This window comes from Lactuca saligna, chromosome 7 (genome assembly GCF_052625555.1).
Source record: "Lactuca saligna cultivar CGN05327 chromosome 7, ASM5262555v1, whole genome shotgun sequence".
NCBI classification, from domain to species: Eukaryota; Viridiplantae; Streptophyta; class Magnoliopsida; order Asterales; family Asteraceae; genus Lactuca; species Lactuca saligna.
In genome coordinates this window covers 169,026,465-169,049,054 of record NC_136423.1, presented here as the reverse complement: position 1 = coordinate 169,049,054, position 22,590 = coordinate 169,026,465, and the positions used below count along the sequence as shown (strand labels likewise).

The window sequence follows — 22,590 nt, the reverse complement described above, 5'->3', positions numbered from 1 at the left end:
AATGACACTCTCAAAGAGATGACTTTTATATTTGAGCTCTAAAATTACTATTTCGAAGAAATAAGATGGGAGGTATTAGTATCATTCTTTTTAATATAGAATTTTCTTCGACATTATCTATATACAATATTTGTGGCATTATGGTATCCTATATTTTAACATGTCTGGCGTAAGAACATTCAATATGGTAGTTTTGTACTCTATTGATGGTGGTTGTTAATTGGTATATAAATGAAGTAATACAAGTGTTTGACTGCTTGAGACACACATAACTTGGATTTAAAAGGATCCTGACCAATCTTGAGTCTCGGTCTTATATTGGGGTAATTATGAGTTATAGGTATCTCATATCATATCTCTATGTATGTTATCTTAGGCATATAATTTCACTTCACATGGCTAAAAAAGTGTTGTATAAGTTTCGTTTAGCTTGAACTTTTTTTGTTTCCCAGGATTTGTTTGATGATTAAATAATGGCCATTCAACAACCTAGTGATGTTTGTTTTGGATTTACCGGTGTATTGTTCGTCCAACAAACCTTCTATAGTCAAGGCAACCAATATGCTAACCATCTTTGAAAGAAAAGTTCAAAGTGTTTTTTATTAGTGTATGATTTATAGTCTTGGGTTTGTATTCTTATTTGGCCCTTTTGTATTTGGCCCATTTTTGATGTAATCGTGTATATATGTATCTCAATCAATGAAAGGTGATTTTTATGAGAAATACCAAGATTTCATGGTATCAGAGCGTATCAAACTTTCCTGAAATCTCTTTAAACCTAGGCGTCGCCTTCTGTTCTGTCGACTGCCTCCTTTGATTCTTCTTCTATTCTGTTCTATTTCTTCACCTTTCATATTCACCTTTCATTGTTTTTCACAATGACTGGATCCTCTTCTTCTACATCATCTTCTACACTTTCTTATAAACCTTCTTCTACGATTAACATCAAACATGATGTTCCCTTGATACTTGATTTGGATCGTATGAACTACGATATCTGGCGTGAACTTTTTGAGATCCATTGCATTGGATACAGAGTCAAAGATCATCTTGAACCCCCAAAAGAAAAGATTTCTGCAGAAAACAACGATGAATGGACCCGGTTAGATGCCATCGTGAAGTCTTGGATGTATGGCACCCTTGAAATCTCTCTTCTTCATCTGATTTTTGAGAAACAGACAACAACATATGATGTTTGGCTTAAACTTGAAAAAGTTTTTCGGACCAACAAAGCGAATAAGGTAATTCAACTGGATAATGAACTGAGAAATATTACCATTGGAACTTCTTCTGTCACAGAATATTGTAATTGTATCAAAAACCTTGCTGATCTCCTCAATAACATGGATGCAAAAGTTCCTGAATCTAACCTTGTTGCTTACACCTTAAATGGGTTGTCCCCAAAATTTCGAGTCTTTGCAACTACAATCCGTTATCGGGACCCTCTACCCTCGTTTTGGGACGTTAGGTCTTTGCTCATCTAGGAGGAACAACAATTTATTCAAGAAGATATCCGCCGATCCTATCTTACTCACTCTGATACCGCCTCATCGCCTCATGCCCTTGCCACCGAATCGACAAATCAACCGCCATCTCGAGGTGGTCATCGTGGGGGACGCAACGCCGGTCGATACAGAGGTGGTCGAGGCGGAAGACATGCTGGTCGAAACTTCAATGGCGACAGTGAACCTCCTTTGAACGAACCGTATCAGCGACGAGGTGTGGGGAACTCTTCAGGGAATTAGGTCTACGGATGGCATCAGGTCAACAATAATGGTGGAGTCAAATCTTCAAATGGTGGACCAAATTCTCTTGGACTTCTTCTAAGCCCTAATTCGGCTCCTCATAACAATCATTTTGGACCAAGATAGCCTTGGGTCCAGCCGAACACAGCCCAACAACATTTATTTTTTGGTCCACAACAAGCTTATCAGACCAGTCACACTTCTCAACCTTTTTTTTGGCCCAACAACTGATATTCAACAAATCCGGAGCCCACTTCTCTTCCACAAATGTTTAATATTATGTTATTAAACGATCCAGGTCAAGATGGGTGGTATATGGACACCGGGGCTACATCGCATGTTCACGCCAATGCAGGGATTCTCAAGTCTGTTTCAGATAATCATTTATTTTCTTCATCTATTTTAGTAGGAGACGGATCTTCTATACCTGTGACTAAAATGGGACATTCCACTCTTCCGCACAATAATATGTTTCGCACCTTACATCTTAAAAATGTTTTGATCACACCATCAATTATTAAAAATCTTATATCTGTTCGTCGTTTTGTTCGTGAAAATAATTGTTCTATTGAATTTGACCCCTTTGGTTTTTCTGTGAAGGATCTTCAAACCAAACAAATTCTCATGCGATGTGAAAGCAATAGTGATCTTTATCTTGTCACTGCTCCAACAACTCAAGCTCTACTTTCCGTTTCTCCGTCTCTGTGGCATCAACGTCTTGGTCACCCCGGTCATCATGTCTTTAAACACTTAGTTCACAATAAATCTATTTCTTGTTCTTCCAATAAATACTCTAGTTTATGTCATGCATGTCAATTAGGCAAACATGTTAAATTGCCTTTTAGCTTATCTTCTTCTACTTCTTTGTCTCCCTTTGAACTTGTGCATTCTGATGTGTGGACATCTCCTATTAAAAGTACTAGTGGCATTAAATATTATGTCATATTTTTGGATGATTTTTCTCATTATGTGTGGGTTTATCCTTTACGTGCAAAGTCTGATGTCTTTGATAAATTTGTTCTTTTTCTTACATTTGTCAAAAACCAATTTAAAACCGAAATCAAAGCTATTCAATGTGACAACGGAGGTGAATATGTAAATCATAAATTTCATCGATTATGTGATCAACATGGCATCCACATGCGTTTCTCATGTCCGTATACATCTCAACAAAATGGTAAATCTGAACGCATGCTTCGTTCCATTAACAATGGTATACGTACCCTTCTCTTCAATGCTCATATTCCTCCCACCTACTGGGTTGAAGATCTTTATATGGCTGTCCATTTGCTTAACATTCTACCTACAACCACTCTAAAAAATGACACTCCATTTCACAAACTCTTTCAAAAACAACCCTCTTACAATCACCTTCGTGTTTTTGGGTGCCTTTGCTTTCCTCATATCGAGGCTTCCGATAAACTTTCTCCAAGATCAACACCCTGCATTTTTCTGGGTTACACTACTAATCACAAAGGATATCGTTGTCTTAACCTTGATACAAATCAAATAATCATATCTCGTCATGTTGTATTTGATGAAACTGTTTTCCCTTTCGGATCCATGACTCCAAACACTTCTCCTTCCTACTCATTTCTTGATCATGTTCCTCCACCTACTCCTTTTACTCCACTATCACAAAATACTACTATTCACTCTGACGGTGAATTTCCTCTCGAGACTCCCTCTTCCTCCTGAGGATACTTCCTCCCTCGGCACTCCAACTCCTTCGGGCCCTCCAAACTCTCAGCAGGTTTCTTCTCCTTCTCATGATGTCACATCAGCTCCTGTTGAGGGACCTCCTTCACATATTGCTCATCCTCCATCTCAACATCCCATACGCACTCGCACCAAACAAGGCATCTTTAAACCTATTCAGAAACTCAATCTTCATGTGGCCTCTGAATCTCTTGTCCCTAAAAATTATTCTCAGGCATTTAAAGATCCTAACTGGCTAAATGCGATGACAGATGAATATAATGCTCTTATCTCTAACAATACTTGGATACTTGTGCCAAGACCACCTGCTGCTAATATTATAAATTGTATTTGGTTGTTCAAAAAAAACTTAATGCAGATGGCTCCTTATCACGATATAAAGCTCGTTTGGTTGCTAATGGTCGGAGTCAGCGGCCCGACATTGATTGTGATGAGACATTTAGTCCCGTGGTTAAACGTGCCACCATTCGCACGGTTCTTAGCATCGTTGTCACTCATAAGTGGCCCATCAGACAGTTAGATGTGAAGAATGCTTTTCTTCATGGCTATTTACAGGAAACAGTGTACATGCAGCAGCCTCCAGGTTTTCGAGATCCTTCAAGACCTAATCATGTATGTCGCCTTCAGAAATCTCTTTATGGTCTCAAGCAAGCACCTAGGGCTTGGTTTCAGCGCTTCGCCATGTTTATCTCATGTATTGGCTTTGTCCATAGCAAGTGTGACTCCTCCCTATTTATCTACAGGCAAGGATCTCATATGGCATATTTACTTCTCTATGTCGATGACATTATTCTCACTGGTTCCTCGTCGCACTTACTGACTCACATCATATCTCTATTGGATACAGAGTTCTCTATGACTGACCTTGGTGATCTTCATTATTTTCTTGGTATTTCAGCTGTAAGAACATCCGATGGTCTGTTTCTGTCTCAACAAAAATATGCCAATGAGATTCTTGCATGCGCGTCTATGCTTAATTACAAACCAGCCCGAACACCGGCTGATTTGTCTGCTAAATTTGATGGGTCTGGGCCTCCTGTTGTTGACCCCATTTTATATCATAGTCTTGCAGGTGCTTTGCAGTATCTTACATTTACCAGTCCTGACATTACATATGCTGTTCAGCAAATATGTCTATACATGCATGATCCTAGGGAACCGCATTTTACTGCTATGAAACGTATCTTACGTTATATTCAAGGATCCATCGATCATAGCCTTCAACTATTTACATCTCCTAATCGTGATCTTGTGGCGTATTCGGATGTTGACTGGGTAGGTTGCCCAGCCACTAGGAGATCTACCTCGGGTTATTGTGTTTTCTTGGGTCACAATCTTTTGTCCTGGTCTTCGAAACGACAAAACACTATTTCACGCTCCAGTGCTTAAGCCGAATATCGGGGAGTCGCTAATACAGTTGCAGAGACTTGCTGGATTCGTAATTTACTGTTAGAGCTACATTACTCTCCTCACCGGGCTACTCTTGTTTACTGTGATAATGTTAGTGCCGTTTACATGTCGTCCAATCCCGTTCATCATCAAAGAATTAAGCATATTGAGATTGATATTCATTTTGTTCGCGACAAAGTTGCCACGGGTCAGGTTCGTGTTCTTCATGTTCTGTCTTCGTCTCAGTATGCCGATATTTTTACCAAGAGTCTCCCCTCACCTTTATTTCTTGATTTTAGATCCAACTTAAACGTACGGTCTTCTCCTCCCGCTATCACTGCGGAGGGCTATTAGTGTATGATTTATAGTCTTGGGTTTGTATTCTTATTTGGCTCTTTTGTATTTGGCCCATTTTTGATGTAATCGTGTATATATGTATCTGAATCAATAAAACGTGATTTTTATGAGAAATACCAAGATTTCATTTTTTAGTATTAATGGTCAATGATGTTTGACATTAATTTTGTTCAAGCATTTTGATTATTAATGTTTATTAAACATATGTGGAATATTATTATTTTGTTGTTTATGTGTAATTTGACAACAGTTCAATAGTTTATTCTTATCTACACCTAGCTAAAGCTAAATATTTTATATCAGTTCAAAAACTATATTAAAGTACATTGTCTTTAGTGACATATGAATGAAGTATTTTTGTTATTACCTACATTATTCTAATAAAGACCACGACGACAACAGAAAACCGAAACTATCATTAACTTTTTTGGAGGGTGTTGAGATATTTTTTTTCTTTTTGAAACGAGTTGTAATGCTCAAAAGAAGAAATATGAAAAAACAAAAAAAATAAAAAAAATAAAACTTAAACTTAAAACTATTGTTCAGTTATATGTTAAATTATATTTTTATAAATTAAATTTATTAAATAAAAATGTAATTAAAATTAAAATTGCATCTAATTAACTACATAATTTTTTTCTTTTTAGAATAGTAAAAAGAATACAAAGACTAACCTATACATTTATTACTTAAAGTTTCATTAAAAGATTCAGCATTATCTTATTTTCATATATTTTCTTATACTATTATACTTTCTAAGTAAATTTATAGGTTACATACATTTTCTTTTTAGGACAACATATGTGTACATAAACCTAATTAGATGGAACCATTTTTTGGCAAATGATATTTGGCGATTTTTTGTGAGTTCTTTCGAATCGGTTCGTATCCAGGTTTTTGGAACATGTTTCGAGATCGAGTTATTCACGACCGCTATGTGTTCTTTAAATATGATATGTCATTAAAATCAATGTTTTGAAAAATGGATCTTTAGTTGAATCAGTTTGGTGATCGTTTTAGGTTCAACGAGTTTGAATGTTGGTTCAACCCGCTTTCCATAATTTTTATATATTTTTATTTTCATATATATATATATATATATATATATATATATATATATATATATATATATAACAAAAAATTTGACATCCACAAATATAAATCCTAATCATAATGAACTATATTACAAAGAAATAAACAGAACAGTTGAGAAGTATCATTCTTCAAGTTGAGAAGATCGGTGTCGTACTGGTGTCCGTTGTACATCGAATTTGTGTCTCGTAGTGGTGTGCGTCATTGGGCTTCAAGTTGGGTACACTCAAGATAAACCTTCAAGTTGGATACACTATGGATAAACTGATCGATCGAGCTATACAATTTGATTTGGAAATGAGTTGTTTTTAACGGGACAAGTGATATCTAGCTATCTAAGTCCAATAAACCGTTTTAAACGGTTTTTATTGGTTATATCACATCGGTTCAATCTTTTTTTTTTGAATAAACCGTTCGGTTCAGTCCAGTCTAGGAATTGATATAAATTTGGTCGTTGTTGAACCGCTATCGTCTCCTGTTTTAGGTCCGACCAATTTTTAAAAAATTGGTTAAAATGATACAAATAGTCTAAAATACATTATTGATATACATTTTAATTGGTAATTGACATTTCTGAATGTATTGTTGTTTTTTTTTTTTGGAACATCACCTGCTTTCGGAAGGAAACTAATAGATAAAATAAAATTTTCTACATGTGTTATTTAAAATATGACATGTTTTTGAAAAATCTATTCGCATCAGTCGCTTGGCGTGGATAAACGAATAGTATATATATATGTATATATATATATATATATATATATATATATATATATAAGTTTAATATTATGTTATTAAAAGTCATTTTTTAATTGTTGACTATGTCTATCTGTTAACCGTAACATATAACTTAGTATAATGTTTTTTTAAGGCTTGAAATCCCACGATTTTGTACTTAGATCTCCGATCAGGGATTGCACCTCATCTTCGGCCCTTCTTCTTCGATGGGTACAAATGCGGGCAGGGTTGGGGTTCAGTCATACTTACTTCGTTCCTAATTGTGTGATCCTATATCTCGATTTTCTTGAGGGTCTTTCTTGTGGCTCCTCACTTCTGAATGATGGGTTTTACATTCCAATGTCTTTTGGGAACTCTCATTGGTCACACAGGATGGGTGGAATAAGGAACGACATTCCAAGGGAACGTTTGAACGTATCGGGTCTCAATATATTAGGGATAATCGAGATCATCATCGTAGGGATTATCATCATGTAGGTCTAGACATTTGATCATTTTATGTTATGAACTTTCCTGAATCTTTCTTACCTACTAATTTGTGGCGTGCTTGTTTGGGGAAAGTTGTTGATGTATTTATTTATAATAAGAAGCCTCGATTGGGAAACGATTTGAATTCTTTAGATTTCCAAGAATTTGTCAAGTTGATAGCATGATTAAGAAACTTTGTGACATTTGGTTTGGTTTTCACAAACTTTTTGCATCGGTCCCACGTGTTGTTAAAAAGGTTACTCTTATTCATAAGTTATCTTCCAATATTGAAAAGCATGATTCCCCCGTTCTTTCTTATGCTAGTGTGGATAGAGGCCAAGATAAGAGGAGAACAAACATGTGAAGTTGTTGATAGTGTTCTTAATTGTGGAGACTTTATTATTGAGGATAAAAAGCTTGCATTCTAAGCCAAGGCTAGAGACTTTCCTACATTGCCCAATCTTGGAATGCTATGTTATGATGAGGGTTTTGATGATTTCCAAATTTAATATGTGAGTGGGCTTTGGGTGATGTTTAAATTCAATAATGTGGAAGTGTGTACAAACTTCATGTCATGTGATGCGGTTAATCATTGGATCACAGCAAAATAGGCTTGGGATATGGATTTTGTTCCATCGGATCGTATTGTATTGGTTGATATTGAAGGTCTTCGTCTGCCAACTTGGAGTAAATTGGATTTTAGGAAGATTATGGATAAATGGGGAAACATTGCGCATTTAAATGATAATATTGGTGAAGATGTATACAAAACGATCTTGTTGATATTTGGGGTCGGGTTGCGATTTGGTGGGGTATTGAGATTCTTAATCCTCTTACTATTCATAATTTGCTTATGTGGTCGGATTCCTACAGATTGACGTGCAATCAACTTAAGGCCTTATACGTTTTGGTGATGATGGTGCTTTGGTGCATTTGGAATTTTAGAAATGCCTTATTTTTGGGACGGTTATACCTAGGAAATCTATTATTCTTTATGATGTGGTTGAAATATCTTTCTTTTTGATTTCTAATATGTCTAAGAAAACTAGAATGAGTTGGGTTTCTTGGTTACAAAACCGTTTTATTAAATCTATTTTATTATAATGTATGTTTTTTAGTTTCTTGTTAGTTTTTTTAATAAAATTTTATCGTTTAAAAAAAAAGTGTAGTTTTAAAGAAAATCTAAATTTTAATGATCATATGTATATAAAAACTATAGTTTGTTGATATATATATATATATATATATATATATATATATATATATATATATATATATATATATATATATATATTTTTTAATTGTTTGTTACATTTTACGATTCACTTTCCCAATTTGTTGACAACGTGGAAATAAATATTAAAGTGAAGTTATTATGCAAAAGAATTAAAGAAACATTTAAATCCAAACTTGAAGACCATGTGTTGACTTTGACCAAAGGCGTAAAAGCAATTGAAAGCCTCCATAAAGCTCCGCATCGTACTCTTTGTTTTGTAGTTAGTACGTCGTATTCTGCTTTTTCTGTTTTATCTTTTTCTATTTTATATATAATATAAATATTTATTCATTTTTTTTAAACGGTAATAGTTCTTCATTTTTAATTATACATTTAATCTTTAAGCACTTGCGATTTATAAAGTTACGTTTACACCCATCATTTTGTTTTACAAAGAAGTGAATAGCTAAAATCTGGCACATCCATCTTTTCCCATGTTCTATATTCACTTTGACTATATAATTAATTTCTTTTAAGAATGTTTGGTAAAGAGTCAATAATCAATAGACAGAAGGAGTACTTACCTATCTAATCTCCCAATGATTGTTACCCTCCAACCAACCCACACCCCACCTTCACTTATTGCCCTTATCATCAACCATTTGTCCCTTTCTGTTCCATTATGGTGCACAAATACCCCTTTAAGCTTAGCTTGTTATACCCAAAGTACCAAACTGGATTGAAAGGTACTTGACATGTTTTGTTGAGTGACTTTTGATAATGAAGATAAATATGAGTATTCATGTCTTTGGCAAGCAATTGAGAGATTATAAATGAGTTCACGTCCTATTTTGTTTTATCATTTTAGATTAGACACAAAATATATTTTTTATGAGCTTGTTTCCATCATTGTTTAATGCATTTCAAGTTTGTTATGTACTAGTTAACAAATGAGACTTTCAAATGTTTCAAATATCCTTGTATCTAGTTTAGCACTCATATGAAATAACTGACATAGATCAAGAAATTATCAAGACCACCGTCTTATAGAAACGTAAAAGTTGCAATTATGGTCATTGAAAGGTATCGAGATCATGATATATTTCATAAAATTGTCGTAATAAAATCACAACAAAAAGCAAATAAATTGACTTGATCGATGGTATTCATTTCATTAAATGATGCTAACATAGAATGAGATGTTTTTCTTAAATTTAATTATATTCTTTATCATTTAGATAAAATAAAATTTTACAAATAGACAGTTTGGATCAGATTAGATTATATAGTAAACAAAATTATAATATTGGATTTTGAATTTGTTTGGTGTATAAAATAAAAACCAAATAGTCTAAAATGAATAACAATTTATTATTTATTGATATGCATTTTTAAAATTTATATATATATATATATATATGTTTATTTCATAATTAAAATTATTTGTTAATTTACTAAATTGTTGTTTAAATATATTAGAAAGTCTCATCCAATAGAATTCATTAATGTTTATTTCATCATTAAAAAAATATATGTAAAATATTAAATTATAATATATTTATTTATTAATTTAATTCACAAATAACTAATTTATTTTTATTTCTCTCATAGAACCAAATAATATTCAAGTTATATGTTTTTTAAATATTTCGGCTCTTGAAAAATTAATTTTAAAATCGATCCAACCAAATTGTAATTTGATTGGTTCTTATCGAATTTGGATTTATTTTAGACTATTCAAATTTATGTTTTCAAATTAAAATAAATTTAAATTCACTTAATCACATCGATTCAAATCAATGACAATCCATTAAAAAAAACACCCAGTAGTTACAATTTACTTTGATCTAGTGTAAATATGATATTCTAAAATCATTATTTATAAAAGCTTCAAATTGCAAATAAACCATTATAGGGAAGCAGCTCAAAGTGATGTTTTTAAAAAGGTTTGCTTAAGTATCATTCTAAAATTTTTGAGAGGTTCTTAGGCTAGATGGTGTGGTGTTTACCACACTCCATTTTATTTTGGCACACTTTAATACCCTAATGCATTAGGAAAAGTACACCATGAGAGAGAGAGAGCATGGTTAATTCTTGCCACATTCACCAAACCGTGCGTTATAAACCATAGAAAAGGGACATGGTTCGTTATGGTAAAATATGTCAAATATGCTCCACTTTATTTTTACCACACCCTACTCCATATGGTCTTAAAGAATCCGATACAATTGGAGATCTAGGTTTTATTTCTTGATAGATTTTGTAGTTAAATGAAGATAATTTAATTTTGTCAAAATCCTTTAAATTTAATATTTGATAGATTTTATCATTTTTATAGAATGATGTTTGGTAAAAAAAATATGAAATTGAAGCAGATAATGAGAATGGAGAGAAATAAAATTAAGATGGAAAAAAATTAATTCTTATGTTTGGTATTTAGAAATTAATATATATATATATATATATATATATATATATATATATATATATATATATATATATATATATAGAATCAAGATCAAATAAGAAGGAAATTTTTAGTAGGAAGGTAAGAAGTTTTTTTTTTCTATATATTTTTTTCGCGAACAAACAAAATGAATCATTAGATGATTCATTTGGAAGATGATTCACAAGAAAAAAATTCTCAAAAAAACATATCGATGATTCATTTATATAATGATTTTGTTGTTATTCACTAAAATTGTCATAAAAGTGAATTTTTTCTTAATTTACTTAAAAATGAATCATACAGATGTTTTTTTGACAATTTTTTCTTGTGAATCATCTTATAAATGAATCATCTAGTGATTCATTTTTTTTGTTCGTCAAAAAAATATGTCAAAAAAAAAATTCTTACCGGATCTATATATATATATATATATATATATATATATATATATATATATATATATATATATATATATATTGAAGTGTTCTTTGAAAAATAAGAAACCCTTAAAATCATAAAAATGCATAAAAAAATACTTAGAGATCACAATTTTTTTTTTGATTTTATATTTAAAAAAATCACAGTTTTTTTTAATAAAATCATTGAAAAAAAATTAAAGAATATATTTTCTTTTCAAAAAAAACTTCCGCGATTTTGTTAATAAAGTTGCGAATTTTGGACCTATAAAGTCAAAAAAAATTGTAATCTCTAAGTATTTTTTTATGCATTTTTATGATTTTTAGGGTTTTTTTGTTTCCCATAGAAACTAAACTTATATATATATAAACACACACACACACACATACATACTAGGTTAAATCCCGTGTGCTACACGAGTGATAAATTAACATAACTTAGATTTTAGAAATAAAAATTAAAGGAATAGTGAGAATAAATAAGAGCCTAATCTTGAATTACACAACCACATTACATTACTCCATTATTTTTCTTTGTATGTATAACCATAACTTTAGATTCTAAAGTTATATCTCAAATAACATTCTAACATTACAATCTAAAGTAAGAAACAAAATCCAAGTAAACAAACAACCCTTTGAGGGGATATATGTTTGAGATTTAGAACTTCCAACCTGCAGGCATGACACATGCCACATCAGCAAAGTCACATTTGCCACATCATCTAGAATCATCACCATTAATCTAGTATTCTGTTTCCAATATCCCATCAACAAGTCCAAATTCCAATGCCTACTAAAATAACCAAAATATTAACATAGAATAGAATTCAAGAAAATAAAATAAAATAAAAGTTGGATTTGTTTTCAAATGGTACCTCAGGTACAGATAAGAAACGATCCCTCTTTGTGTATGGTTGCACTTTCTCCAGTGGTTGGCCAGTAAAGGCAACATACATCATGTCAGTTTTCTGCAAAATAAAGAAGAAGTGCTCCTTCACTTGCAACAACTCCAAAAGCCATTGTCCTGACTTTAGGTTTTATCTGGGAAGATGTTAAATATTCATTTTTTTTTTTTAAATTTGCCTATTCTTTCAATTAGTTTCACTAACAGGAAATGTGAAACACACTATTCAATCTTACCTAAGACATGCAATCATAGATTGCCAAAACAGAATGGGTGCTCCCACCAGGGCAATTCACATACACCTAGTAAAGAAAACATAAAAAGTCAAAATGTAAGACTCTTTATCTATAGTTTTTATTAAAATTGAAAAAGAAAATATGTATATGACTAAAAATAAAGGAATTCATACGATCATACCATAATATGTGCCTTGTCATCTATTGTGGCTAAAGTAACAAGCTGTGATATAACTCGTTGAGCTACCTGTGAGTTGATTGGTTGGCCAACAAAAATAATACGGTTCCTGACTAATATTGAAGAAAGATCCAAAGGTCCACCTTGAGTCATGACAACTGGCATTATGGGTGGAGCCCCTCTTATTGCTACAATTAAATTGTAACTGCTAAATTTTTAAACCATGATGAGAACAAGTATGTTAGCATTATCATTGTCGATAAGATGTGAAATAGCTAAACATCAAGGGAATATAGACACAAAACCTTGAATTATGAAGAGCATGTAGGTGTATTTCCTCAGGTGTCAAATGAAATTTATGTGCTTTACTTGCTAATCCTGTTAGCAAAACAAATAAAAGAAGTTGAAAGCAAATATATGAAGGTTTACTTGATAACCATGTCAATAGGACATATCATAGAAGTTAGAAACATATAAAAAAAGGCAAGGAGAAGAAGGGAAGAATAAAGAGCGGTTCCCTCCTTTCAAAAATAAAATAGGGCTACTTTGACTTCTGATGTAAAATAGCTACTCGATTGTATATCTGCAAGGGGAGGGAATTTGGATTCACCAACTCCAATGTATTATCAGTTATGTAACACCCCGTTCTTAAAATGTTTAATTATGAGTCCCTGATATTTAAGAGGAAGGGTAATTCTGGTCCTTTTTCAGGAAATGGGTTTCATCCGAGAAGATTTCGGGCTGGTGTATGTAGTTAGAAGCATTGGGCTTCTCGTCAACCTCGTATGAATGTAAAGTTATGTGGGAGCGGGTTTAGAGTAGAGGAGTTGCGGCGTTTTGAAGATGATTATTGTTTATAGCTCTTTGTTGAATAAGTGGAAAAGGTCCCATACATGCATGGCATGCATGCTTGAAGTTGGCTGGGTACGCCCAGCGTAAGCTGGACGTACGCCCAACGTAATGGAGAGAAAAGTGTGGGGTGGCCGGGTGAGTACGCCCAACGTACTCTCAGAAACCCCAAACCCTAATTTAAGAGCCACCATTATATAAGGAACATGTTGGTTCATACCCTAGCCTCCATGAGCTCATCCTTAACCTCAGAAACCCTAGAAACCCGTATTCCCTCCATTATTGGGTGTGTTTGACCTTGGAAAGCTTATTTTGGCAAAAGAAAGTCTATAAGGAGAAAGGAGAAGTTGTCAAAGAAGAAGAGGAACGATTGGAGCTTCTAGATCTGAAGAGATACCATCCTTTGGAGCTTGTTTGAGGTATAAAGCTTCTTGCTTGCCAATTATTTTGCATAGATCTAAGTGTTGTGAAGTTTTTAGCATCTTTCTTGTCCCAAAGTTCTCATCTTGATTCATGCTTTGTGGTGGCCGAGATTATCTGTCCTTTTAGACCTTTGGAGAGGTCTTGAGTGAGAAAAATGAGGTCCCAAGGGCTGTAGTTGTTCCATGTGTGAGATATATAGGTCTTAATGGATTACGACCTTGGATTAAGAGCTTATGGACGTCCAAAGTGATAAAGTTTGAGACTTTTTGAATCTTAGGCATATTTGGCCTAAGGATCTGAAGTTTGGGCTTAAGAGCTTAAGCCATTAAGAAGTTATAAGAACTTAATGAGTAGCGCAGTTACGCCTCGCGTAACACCTGAGTACGCCCCGATCCCCAATTACATTTCAGTGTGTACGCCCCGCGTACCAAGGAGGGTACGCCCAGCGTACTCCCCCTGAGTAGACTTTAATTTTGGGCCTTTGAGTTTGGGCCATTTGTGGGTAGTTGGTTATTGGGCCAAGTCTGGAAATTGTGGATAGAGTATTTTTGGGCCCAATTATTGTTATGGACATTGGATCTAGGCCCATTTGGTGAGGTGGGCCCAATTTGGTAAATCGGGCAAATATTGGACTTTGTATAAGATTTGGACTTTGGCCTTGGCCCGATGAGTGGATGTATGTTTGGCCTAATGTGTATTTGTGCTATGTGGGCTAGTTCGGGAAATGCGACGAGTTGGTGATTTGTGAGTTTGCTTCTTCAGTTCAGAGTATCGGCATTCGCGAGGTGAGTTATTCTCACTATATCGACAGGGTCTAAGGCACCAAGGTTGGCCCTTTATCGGATTGAGATCCGGGTATTCGTTGCTATGTTATTGCTTTGATATGTCTGCATCCTGGTAGCTAGGATGGTATATGCTAATGACCGGTTAGGTCGGTATCCTGGTTAGGGTGATGATATGTTATGTGATCTGCTTGATCGGCTTGCTGACTATGAACTGTTATATGATTGTATGTTATGTGCACATGGTTGGTTGGATTGGAGTTGGGTTGAGGCGGTCCTACTTTGTGCTGTAGGCCAAGATACCCAGGGCGAACTGGTTGTTCCGAAGGCCCAACAAGCGGTCCGGATAGGTTGTAGGCCCCACGAGGGCGGACCAGATGTGCCGAGGCTCGGAGAGTGGACCAGGCCGATTGAAGGCCCGATACGGGAGGACCAATCATACTGTCGACTCAGAGAGTGGACCAGGTGGGTTGAAGGCCCGGTGCGGGCGGACCAACCACACTGCAGACTCGAAGGACATGACTAGACTCGGAGGGTGGACCCGGTGGACTGAAGGCCCGATACGGAGGACCAGCCACACAGTAGACCCGATATGCATGGCTGTTCTATGTTCTGGTATGTTATGTATGCTATTTATGTTATGGGTCGGAAGGCACTATATTATGGGACGGAAGACATTATGATTTGGACCGGAAGGTCGTAGCCTGTAAGGGCATATATGTGGTTGGTATTTTGGGGGTATCTCACTAAGCTTTCGAGCTTACAGTTGTGGTTTAATGTTTTCAGGTTCTTCATGAGACCGTGGCAAGGCGAAGGCGTGATCGTACCACTCCTCGTGTTTATGGTTTATGTTATGATTCTAGGAATACTCTGATAATAAATGTATTGAAAACCTTTTTGTAATAACATTATTAAAATGGGTTGTTTTTGAAAAGTTTAAATTTTGTTGAAATTTTTGGTCGTTACAAGTTGGTATCAGAGCCTTGGTTTGAGTGAATTGGAGGAACATTCGTGTGGATCTAGTCTCAAATCAAGGAGAGTTTTTAAAAGAGAATTTAAAATGGTTTTCAAATTAAGTAAAAAGAGGACGCAGAGGTACGATCAGCCGGAGCCAGTAAGTAACCCCAAAATACCATACATGATATTTGTTTTCGAGCTTTGATAGAACAACATGCTAGTACTAGGCTAGGGATCTTCAGGATTTCATGATAATGTTGCCTGTTTTTATGATGCCTGCTAGCTTAGGGTTTCCCTCTGTATGAGATTTCCAGTGTTCCTCTAGGAGTGAGGATTGAGCGCTTGCTATGTATATTTGTCACTAGGGTGTTGTGGTAGTACTTCATACAAATATGGGTAGGTGTGGAAGGTAGTATGGGCCCGTACTACTGAAAGCACAGGACCCATATGCGTATCAGGGAAACCATGACCTCTAGGGTTGGGTTGAGAGTTGGTCCCCGGGGTAGTGGGAAGTGTCTGAGATTTTGTGGTTTATTTTCAGTATGGAGGTTTCGAGGCATGCTGGGAGTGGATCCGGGTCAGGATCGGGAGCAGGAGAGGGAGTTCCGGGCGGGTCCGTACCGCCCAAGGTTATCGGTCAGATGAGCACGTGCGAGGATTCGTGAGATCCTGCATGATTAGGTTGTTGCGTTGTTCTGGGCCAAGCTGCCGGAACTGTTTGGGTCGATCAAGACCGCCATGGTGGAGTATTTTGATCAACGTTATGCGGCTCTCACTGAGAAGGCTGCCGCTGCGGCTACAGCAGTTGTAGCAGCAGCAGGGGGAGGAGCTGGTAGAGGTTTTCAGTATCGGGACTTCAATAATACGAAGCCTGCCACCTTTGATGGAGTTCAGGACCCGATCATTGCTATGAGATGGTTGTCGGATGTGGAGGGGTGCTTCTTCACGTGTTCATGACCTGCTGATCAGAGGGTAAGGTGTGCTCTGAACCTGTTAAGGCTCGGGGCAAAGGATTGGTGGATATTGACCACGGGGTCATACTCGGATGCGCAGAGGGCTGCAGTTTCATGGGATCAGTTCAGAGAGATGTTCAGCACTCGTTATGTTCCGCAAGTCGAGAGGGAGAGATTGGCTCAGGAGTTCCTTGAGTTGAAGCAGGATTCGGAGTCGGTGACGGAGATCACCAGGATGTTTATTAAGAGGGCGATGTTTTGCCTTGAGTTCGCTTCGGAGCTCAGATGTCCCGATATCTGACCATGGTAAAGAGAGATATCAAACAGTTTGTGTCCGCGCAGAGGTGCGAGACTTTGTTGGAGTTGCAGGAGGCCACCAGGCGGCATGAGTTAGAGATTGAGTTATAGTTGTGTGAGCTGAGGTAAGCTCCGGTGCAGTCGCAGCTGGCGCCGAAACGGTCTAAGACCGTTGATTTCATAGTGGGAGATCAGAGCAACCACGCTTGTGGGAAGTGTGGGAGGGGTCACACCGGAGTTTGTCGGTCCGGTGGTGCATGTTGTAAATGCGGAAAGGAGGGGCACTATGCGAGGGATTGTCGGCAGGTAGTCCCGGGTTGGGATTTGAGGATCTGTTATCTTTGTCATCAGGTTGGGCACTTGAGGGTCAACTATCCACAGCTTGTTGCGGGACCGGTGCATGCTCCAGCACCGGCCACTTTGAGGATCACAGGTGGAGGTCAGGGTGGAGCGGAGCCCCCAAGGGCTTAGGGTCGTGCTTTTCAGCCTACAGTAGAGGAGGTCAGAGCAGTGCCGAATGCAACTGTGTGTATGTTCCTTTCTTGATATCTTGTTATCTTGTGATTATTGTGGAAGTATTATTATCTGCTAGTCTCGTTGTGTGGTTTTCGTTTTGGTATCCGTTGTTCCTTGAGGGTTTGGTATGGTTATGGGTTAGTGTTTCGGGTTTTCGTTGGTTATCATTCACGAGGGTTAATTAGTGGAAATATGGCGTTGGTTTGGATGTCGGGTAGCATCTGTAGTCTGAGGAGTGGTTAGCTGAAGATTGAGTTTCTTTCGACCGGGATGATCAGTGTGGAAATGTGATTTTGCGAAGGTTGCTAGTGCTAGTGGGAATCAGTCCGCGTGTAAGTGTTGGGTTTTTTTCAAGGTTGTTTTGGGAGGTCGGTGATAGCGACCGGTGGTGGATAGTCAGTGCCCTAAGTGGGGGAGAATTGGAAATTATCCGGATGGTCGATAGGCTTGAGAGATTGTTTAGTTGCTTGGGATTCAGCGGTATTCTATCAGCCGAGAGCACGCTGGTATGGGTGAGTAGCAGGCGTGCGGGGCGAGATACAGACCTATGGCATTGATGGTGGAGGGCCTGGGATCAGGCCGACATCGAGTATGTATGATGGAGATAGAGTTCAGAACCCCTAGAGGGCTAGAACTGTATGCATGGGAATATTCCCGGAGAGATAACTCGGAGTGATGAATGTTAGTCGAGCGGTCTGGATAGACTAAAGGTCGGTAGGCGTACCAGTCAGGTCGAAGGCTCGGGGGGGGGGGGGGGGGACGATCCATCCAGACTAAAGGCCCTGGAGGGCGGTCCAGATTGGCTGAAGGCTTGGTAAGGTGGTCCAGTCATGCTGAAGACTCTGCAGGTATTATTGGATCGGTTCGAGGAAATGGGTTGAGTATGTTGTGATGTGTTTGCATTAGAAGGTCTGGCCCTGGGTATTGATCTTGATTGGTGGAGGTAGTGCATGGACTCGAGAGTCCTTGCGATCAGATTCAGGACATGTGTGTTGCGTGGATAGCAGTTATGTTATAAGGGAGTGTAAATTCATGGAAGTGGAAGTAGCAGCACAGGGTTATGATGGGAGTGGTCCAATTACGGTCATTGAGCAGCGAGATTGTGGCAGTGGTACGGGATCACATCCGGGTTGGATGGTTGCTGAGGCTCGGCAAGAACGCATGGATGGAATCTCGGATTTCCAGATAGATTTTGTTTTATGTGGAGAAAATTCATCCGAAAGGATGTTTGGAAGTGTCATCAGTGTATCGGGTTTTTACTAACCGAGGACACTAGAGCCAGTTCAGTGTGGTTATGAGATTACGGTGGTGAACTCGTGGGAGTTGCTCTGAGGCGGAATCATGTGTCATCCTGTCAGCAAGAAAGGTAAAGTTGGGTATCGGATTTCGATGGTCGAGTCTTGAGGAACCTGGTCCGGTGAATGCCAGGCGGTACATTGCGGGGGTAGTTCTGGAGTAGAGTTGTCGTAGGCTTCGAGGACGAAGCCTAATTTAAGTGGGGGAGAATTGTAACACCCTGTTCTTAAAATGTTTAATTATGAGTCCCTGAGATTTAAGAGGAAGGGTAATTCTGGTCCTTTTTCGGGAAATGGGTTTCATCCGAGAAGATTTCAGGCTGGTGTATGTTGTTAGAAGCATTGGGCTTCTCGTCACCCTCGTATGAATGTAAAGTTATGTGGGAGCGGGTTTAGAGTAGAGGAGTTGCGACGTTTTGAAGATGATTATTGTTTATAGCTCTTTGTGGAATAAGTGGAAAAGGTCCCATGCATGCATGGCATGCATGCTTGAACTTGGCTGGGTACGCCCAGCGTAATGGAGAGAAAAGTGTGGGGTGGCCGGGTGAGTACGCCTAGCGTACTAGAGGTACGCCCAGCGTACTCTCAGAAACCCCAAACCCTAATTTAAGAGCCACCACTATATAAGGAACATGTTGGTTCATACCCTAGCCTCCATAAGCTCATCCTTAACCTCAGAAACCCTACAAACCCGTATTCCCTCCATTATTGGGTGTGTTTGACCTTGGAAAGCTCATTTTGGCAAAAGAAAGGCTAGAAGGAGAAAGGAGAAGTTGTCAAAGAAGAAGAGGAACGATTGGAGCTTGTAGATCTGAAGAGATACCATCCTTTGGAGCCTGTTTGAGGTATAAAGCTTCTTGCTTGCCAATTATTTTGCATAGATCTAAGTGTTGTGAAGCTTTTAGCATCTTTCTTATCCCAAAGTTCTCATCTTGATTCATTCTTTGTGTTGGCCGAGATTATCTGTCCTTTCAGACCTTTAGAGAGGTCTTGAGTGAGAAAAATGAGGTCCCAACGGCTTTAGTTGTTCCATGTGTGAGATATATAGCTCTTAATGGATTAAGACCTTGGATTAAGTGCTTATGGACGTCCCAAGTGATAAAGTTTGAGACTTTATGAATCTTAGGCATATTTGGCCTAAGGATCTGAAGTTTGGGCTTAAGAGCTTAAGCCATTAAGAAGTTATAAGAACTTAGTGAGTAGCGCAGTTACGCCCCGCATAACACCTGAGTACGCCCCGCGTAGCGGGCCAGAGCCCCGATCCCCAATTACGTTTCAGTGTGTACATCCCGCGTACCAAGGAGGGTACGCCCAACGTACTCCCCCTGAGTAGACTTTAATTTTGGGCCTTTGAGTTTGGGCCGTTTGTGGGTAGTTGGTTATTGGGCCAAGTTTGGAAATTATGGATAGACTATTTTTGGGCCCAATTATTGTTATGGACACTGGATCTAGGCCTATTTGGTGAGGTGGGCCTAATTTGGTAAATTGGGCCAATATTGGACTTTATATAACATTTGGACTTTGGCCTTGGCCCGATGAGTGGATGTATGTTTAGCATAATGTGTATTTGTGCTATGTGGGCTAGTTCGGGAATTGCGATAGGTTGGTGATTCGTGAGTCTGCTTCTTCAGTTCAGAGTATCGGCATTCGCGAGGTGAGTTATCCTTACTATATCGACAGGGTCTAAGGCACCAAGGTCGGCCCTTTATCGGATTGAGATCCGGGTATTCGTTGCTATGTTATTGATTTGATATGTCTGCATCCTGGTAGTTAGGATGGTATATGCTAGTGACCGGTTAGGTCAGTATCCTGGTTAGGGTAATGATATGTTATGTGATCTGCTTGATCGGCTTGCTGACTATGAACTGTTATATGATTGTATGTTATGTGCACATGGTTGGTTGGACTGGAGTTGGGTTGAGGCGGTCCTGCTTTGTGTTGTAGGCCAAGATACCCAGGGCGGACCAGTTGTTCCGAAGGCCCAACGAGCGGTCCGGATAGGTTGTAGGCCCCACGAGGGCGGACCAGACGTGCCGAGGCTCGAAGAGTGGACCAGGCCGACTGAAGGCCCGATGCGGGCTGACTAGTCATACTATAGACTGAGAGAGTGGACCAGGTGGGTTGAAGGTCCGGTGCGGGCGGACCAACCACACTGGAAACTCGAAGGACATGACTAGACTCGGAGGGTGGACCCGGTTGACTGAAGGCCTGATACGGCGGACTAGTCACACAGTAGACCCGATATGCATGGTTTTTCTATGTTAGGTTATGTTATGTATGATATTTATGTTATGGGCCGGAAGGCAGTATGTTATGGGCCGGAAGGCATTATGATTTGGACCGGAAGGTTGTAGCCTGGAAGGGCGTATATGTGGTTGGTATTTTGGGGGTATCTCACTAAGCTTTCGGTCTTACAGTTGTGGTTTAATGTTTTCAAGTTCTTCAGGAGACCGTGGCAAGGAGAAGGTGTGATCGTACCGCTCCCCGTGTTTATGGTTTTTGTTATGATTCTGGGAATACTCTGATAATAAATGTATTGAAAACCTTTTTGTAATAACATTATTAAAATGGGTTGTTTTTAAAAAGTTTAAATTTTGTTGAAATTTTTGGTCGTTACAAGTTAGACATGTGGAAGATATGGTTGATAACCTATTGACCCATGTTCAATTCCTGGCACCACTCAGCCCTTGTGGCCATGGAGGTTCGCCTGCAGTGACTCCAGGGCATAAGGCAAAGCTTTATGTTTGCAGCGGGGGATTAGTCGGTGCGCGAAAGCTGGCCCGGAAACCCTCGTTAGGGAAGTTCCCTTTCCAAAATTTGACCTACTTCTATAAGTAGCAATCAGTTGTCAAAATTTAACCCAAACTGAAGAAGCACTCTATTTGAAAACCTGAGAGCGAGGAACCAAATAATTCCTATTGATTTTAGACGTATCACAGTATGGACTCAACAACGTACAAACAATTGGTTTCCTCTTCGAATATCTGGGAGAAAATAAACAAAAGTCAAAATCAAAATCAGACGATAATGATACAAGTGAAATAATGAAAATTGAACTACCAAGTATCATACCGTTGAGAAAACAGTTTGTGATGTGAAACTTCAGAGAAAGTAAACGACGTTGATATGGCGGAGGCTGCCATCGTTCCTACTGCGTGTTTGCTTGCGCTAGTAAAGGAGGGAGGGAGGTGGAGGATAGGGAACTCGATTAAATGAAAGAAAAATTTAATTTATTAGCATCCAAATGTAATAAAGATTAAATACCCGGATTAAAAATAATCTATAAATTTAGTGGTTACCTTCTTTCAGGAGAATCCTTACCCTCAAACCGCATCTTGAATCTCATGCCAACAGTAAACCCATTGTTTACAGCTTTTGAATCGAAAATCAAGATTCACTTTTTTTGAACATACATTGGCTTGTAGTAAACTGCAAACCGGGTTTGAGTTAAAACAACATGTGATGCGGTTGCAAGAAATCCAAGATGCATGCTCTGTCTTGAAATTACCGAAGAGGGCATGGAGCTTTGTTGGCGAGTTTGGCGTCTAACTCCAACACGTAATTCCCCATTCTCCCCTCTATTAATTACCAGATATGTAACATCCAAA

The 22,590-nt window shown here is 37.9% G+C and overlaps 1 pseudogene; it reads right to left on the bottom strand.

Annotated features, from left to right (window-relative positions):
* Window positions 1–12,211: 12,211 nt before the first annotated feature.
* Window positions 12,212–22,173, bottom strand: LOC145006009 (ATP-dependent Clp protease proteolytic subunit 6, chloroplastic-like; annotated as a pseudogene).
* Between the last annotated feature and the right edge of the window lie 417 nt (window positions 22,174–22,590).